General features: G+C 47.4%; 1 pseudogene; it reads left to right on the forward strand.

Annotated features, from left to right (window-relative positions):
* Nucleotides 1-805: 805 nt before the first annotated feature.
* Nucleotides 806-5521, forward strand: LOC118499428 (annotated as a pseudogene).

Genomic DNA, 5521 nt, shown 5'->3' on the forward strand with positions numbered 1-5521 from the left:
CAAACCCACACCTCACAAATGCCTGGGATTTTTTTTTTTAATGCTCAGTCTCCATCACTGTCAAAGTCTATTTTTTAAGTCACGTTAATTAAGAAAATCTTGTCTCGTGAGGTGCTGAATCCACATGGTCCATCTGCCTCCCCTTGGTGTGAGCGCAGAACAGAGCTCGGTCCCTCGTACCTGAGCCCCTGACAGTCCCGCGGAGTCCTCATCCACCCCACCCCATCCCAGCAACACAGGAGTGTTTACGCTGGCCTCCCTTTCAAGTTCCTTTGTTCAAACATTCCAGTCACTTGGCTTATCTTATCCAACACGTTGATTACTTAATGATACTTGCAACAAGGCTTGTGGTTATTATTTAAACCATTTGAGTGAGCTTCCCAAAGGCAGTTTACACTTCGATTGGAAGCCGAATTTCCAACGGCTCTTTGTAAAAGGAACAGCTGGGTCTGGAGGAGAATACAGATGATTGGACTTTGTCACAGGAAGGGTCCAACTCAGCATGAGAAGGGAAACGTGTTCTCTTGCATGAGACGAGGCCCTGTGTCTGAATATTAAACACCTAGCTGATGGAGGGTAAGCCACCCAGTTTGGGCCCAGAGCCTCAAAGCACCTTAATGAGGTGCGAGAGCATGATTCTGGAGGCTCCCCGACACGAATGGGACAGAAAAGCCTCCCCCTTCATGCTTGGTTAACTACAGAACTGGTTCGTTTTCCACCTCTTCGGAGCCCAGTCTCTCTGGGGCCCCCGGTGGTGGTAGTCGCTAGAAAGGCGCAGCCTTCGGGGCTGCGTCTGAGGTGAGTGACCCGGAGGAAGACTCCACACTGCGCTGCGGGAGGGACCACAGGGACAGACCACCAAGACCTCAGTGTGGGGTCAGACCTAAGGGGCTGCCTTCATGTCCCTTGCTGGTGTCGATCAAGCACAGATGAACCAGGAGGCTTTTCTAAACTCGAAAAAGGACCATCTCTCTTTCTGCCATCTTTTTGTGCCACCCAACTGGTGTGCATGAATGTGCTGGCTGATGCTCTCAAGAGTATCAACCAGTATCAAAGCCAAAAAGAGAGACAAACGCCAGGTTCTTATTAGGCTGTGATCCAAAGTCACGGTCTGTTTTGAACTGTGATGATGAAGCATGGTCACATTAGTAAACTTGAAATTACTGATGACCACAGAGCTGGGGAAATTGTAAATCTCACGGACAGATTAAACAAGTGTGGAGTCATCAGCCCCAGATTTGAAGTACATCTCAAAGAGCTAGAAAAATGGCAGAACCGCCTGCTTCTGTCCTGTCAGTATGGTTTCATTGTACTGACCACCTCAGCGGGCATCAGGGACCACGAGGAAGCAAGACGAAAACACACAGGAGGGAAAATCCCCGGACTCTTTCTAGGGATATAATACATACGTGCAAGTAAAATGCCTCAATGGACCAAAAAGAATGACAGTTTCATTCAAAGGTCTTACAATTTGCAAATCAAAAATGCTACCAGGTAACACCCAGAGTGGTCTGAAGGAAAAAGCTGAGGGTTCTTGTGGTAAAAAGCACATTGTTGAGAAGAGCTTGTCCTGAATGCTTAGTTTCTGGGTTGGTCCGAGATGATGACATTCCAGATGTGAGGTCGTCTGGGCACAGGAACACTCCTTCCTAAGCCCTCCAGAAGGTGATCTAGAGGATTTTCTCTATCTCTAGGCGTTGCCGCACAGCTGAAAAGTTCAGATTTGTAAGTTCTCAGGCTAAAGTAAAATACAGTATTTTCCTCCTGCTTCGGCCCATTTGGCCTGAACCAGTTTTGCCAGCTTGACTACACAGACTCCATTGTAACTCAGCTTAGCGCTACTGACTCCATCTCGCTTTCTTCCCCGGACAGCCAGTGGGCCAGCACAAGGGGGACGGGATTGGGGTGGACACCTACCTCCAGCTCTGCGGATCCCGAGTCGAATCTAGTAGTGTTCTGGAAACCTAGCTGGGGCCTGGCTGTCGAGGTGTGCGTTCGCCCTCAGAAAAAGAATTTGCGTTTTGGCTCCCTCCCCCATCCTACCCCACAGGGATGATACATTGTGTTCAGGTGGCATCAGCTAAACAAAGGCCAGTCCCTGTTTCTGTGTCAGGTTCTTTTTGAATTTTAGGGCCCTCACAGGACCTTAAATCAGACCAAAACCATTTTGGGGACTGCAATGTTTTTGAGAAAAGTCCATCTCCATGACAGTCACTCTCAAGAAAGACCCACCTTTTGAGACCAGGGACAGACACCAGCAGGCCCGGCTTGCTCGAGCTGTGGAATGTCTCCATTCCTCGTTCTGTTCCCCTGCACGGACACTTGCGGAGCCTCCCCCATGACCATGCTCCCCACCAGAGTGGGGAATCGCTTACAAGTGATGAACCTACACAGCATTAGCCAGAGTGCACACTTTACTTGGAGTTCACCTTGGTGTTTTGCATTGTGCAGGTTTATACAACCGTATAATAGCATGCACCCACCATTATAATATTATACGGAGTATTTTTTCAGTCCTAAAACCTCTGCAATCTGCCTATTCATCCCTACCCCCTCCCTGTAGCCACTCCTTTTTTTAAGTCACCATCGTTTGCCATTTCCAGAACATTATGTAGTTACATAGTAGGAATCAAACAGTATGTAGCCTTTTCAAATGGGCTTCTTTCACTGAGTAATATGCATTTAAGTTTCCTCCGTGTCTTTCCTGCCTTGATAGCGGATTTATTTTTAGAGCTGCATAGCATTCCATTGTCCGGGTGGACCACAGTTTATCTGTCACCCGCTTCATTTTCTTTCATTACCTAAACACCATGTGATTTCCTGATAGAACAAGACAGTATCCTGATTTGTTTTTCGAGTTCAAATGTTCACATTAGCAAGCTTGTTTACAACGATATCTATTCTCAGTCTTATAAACTCCACCCAAGTATACCTTCTTGACCTCAGCCAGTTTGGCCCGTCAGCAATTTGATGAGATTCTTTTGGTGAATGTGAGTGGCCTCCAGCAACAGGAGGATGAGGGGGTCTGTGCTCCTCCCCCAAACCTCCCTGAAAGATCATTAAAATGAAAATGAGTCTCATCCCAAATTCATGCCAAGTGAACCAGGACAAGCAGAGGCTCCTGGCTCCTGGGGAGAGATTGCGCTTCCCCCTGCCCTGAAGCAGAGGCCATTAAACACAGACTACTCTAGAGAGCAGATTTTGAGATGGAAACAGAGAAAAGGGAGTAACCCAGGAGGCCAGCCAGGACGGCAAGGTATCTTCTTGCTAGCTGCAGGACTGTCTTCAGGACTGTCTTCCCAAAGAGCGGGGCCAGTAGAAGTTCACTCAGCTTGACTCCCAAGTCTTTGGACCGGAACCTTGGTTCCAGGGAGACACGAAGTTCTGGGCCTCATCTGACACATTCCCTACCCAAGGCCCCAAATCAAGCCGGGTCAAGGGCTCCCTGGCTCCTTTCCCTGGAGAAGGGTATCTAGGGCCCACAACCTGGCCATTGGATGGGCTCCCTAAATGACTGGACGAGTCACTATTTCTGCACTTTTCACTGGACAGAGACTAGGATCTCATACAGGTACTGGCAGTCACAAACCAGGACTACAGGGTGTTGATTTAACCTTATCTATTTTACTTTATATCTTCATTCTTCCATGCCAAAAATCCAGGGTCATGACACCAAAATAGTTACTCATTTTCTATTACCACCAGTAAGAATGACTGAAAGAAGGTGAGGATTTTTAACTTTTTTTCTAACTCCCCCCCCCCCCGCCCCGTATATTCCACTAGGAATATTCAGATAACTGTGCTGCAAAGGCACCTGGAATAGTTCCTGTGGACACACCAGTGACTGGATGCACAGTTAAGTTCACTGGTTTCATTTTACTTTCAATCTTCAGTCATTTCTTTTAAATGATTTTGCTTTATAATCAAGCCAAATATTTACAGGATTCCCCAATCAGATCAACACAAAGGTTGGTTCAGGGAAGTCCAGCGTCAAGCTCTGCCTCTTCCGTCCCACACCTCCCTCCTCCTACACAGTAACACTTCTTATCTCACAGTTTAGCTTCCTGCTGTCCTATTCACCTACCTGTTTACATTTAGGTATTTAGGAAGGTTTGTATTGTAATGGTTACCATATGTATCTTTATGTAATATCCTCAGCCTTTTCTTTCTCAGCAGCTATATGATCAAAAATGAAATTTCCCCCACATGTGACATAAACATTGTTTTAACAGATTCTTTTCATATAGATGCTCCAGCCTCTCAATTTTTGACAGATGTACCTACGTGGTCAGAGCACGCATCCATTATGTGCCACAGTACATATCCCCTTTTAACCATCACCTAGTCTTAGTTCTGCAATGAATGATGTCCGGTGCTCCCTAGTGGCTCTTATGCTGACCTCTTCGACATGTTTGGTTACCTGGCTCTCTTTCCCTAGCAGATTCCCCATGAAGGGTTTGTTGAGACACATTCCCCAAGGACTTGCATGTTCAAACATGCTTCTTTGTGGCCTTTATGCCTCAGAGCTCCTTGACAGCTAGTTGCACGTTCCTCTTTGGCAACAGCCCAGCACTGCAGGGACACGCAAAGGGAGAAGGGCAGAACGCACATCCCTTTCAGCTTTGGGCTTCACTTTTTGTTCACAGAGGAACCCAGCGGCCCTGGGAGCCCCAGGACATCTCTGCACTGTGAGGCCCAGGTCCAGCCTTGGCGTTGGAGAGGCTCTCCTGAGTCCTCGGTTCCTTGGCTGTCCAATCTGATGGAAAGCAGTTAATTCATTACATTAAATTTTCCCTTTTCTGTCTCCTGATAGGCCAGAGTATCTTCAGAAAATGAAAATGCCTTGTATACTCCACACCATGTATTCCCCTGAGGTGGCTGATTTCCTGGCTTAAATGAACACAAGGCCCTTTCCATGCCTTTCAACAGGCCAGCAGCAAGTGGACGGGAACAGCTGAGCGCCCAGGGGTGTCCCGTGTCCTTCTGCACAGCCCGCTTCCTGCAGCGTTTCCCCCTCGGCACATGCATTCACTCCACGACTTACCGCTGCACTTACGCAAAACTGCAGGTTTCTTTTCTTCTGATCCCCAGGTTTTGAGGTCTTACAGTTAGGAGGGAAATACTTAAATTCTTTGGGACAGTCAAGTTTTTAGAAGGTTTAAAGCAATTTTAAAATTGTAGGTTCTAGCCAAGATAGAGGCATAGGTAGAAACACTTCACTTCCTCACACAGCCAAAAGGATAACAACCAATTAAAAAAAAAAAACCCCAACCAGAACTGCCAGAAAAATCAGACTGCATGGAAGTCTGACAACCAAGGAGTTGAAGAAAACATTCATCCGGACCAGTAGGCAGGGCAAAGATGGGCAGCCAAGGTGGAGAGGACCTGTGCCCAGGCCACAGCTGGTGGAAGGGATTTCCTACATTCGAGGGCAGATAAGCTGGGAAGAACAAATAGGAAGCGAGACAGACCACACAACCCAGGGTTCCATCGTGGAGAAACTAAAGCCTCAAAACCTCGG

This window comes from Phyllostomus discolor, chromosome 3 (assembly GCF_004126475.2).
Source record: "Phyllostomus discolor isolate MPI-MPIP mPhyDis1 chromosome 3, mPhyDis1.pri.v3, whole genome shotgun sequence".
Classification (NCBI taxonomy): Eukaryota; Metazoa; Chordata; class Mammalia; order Chiroptera; family Phyllostomidae; genus Phyllostomus; species Phyllostomus discolor.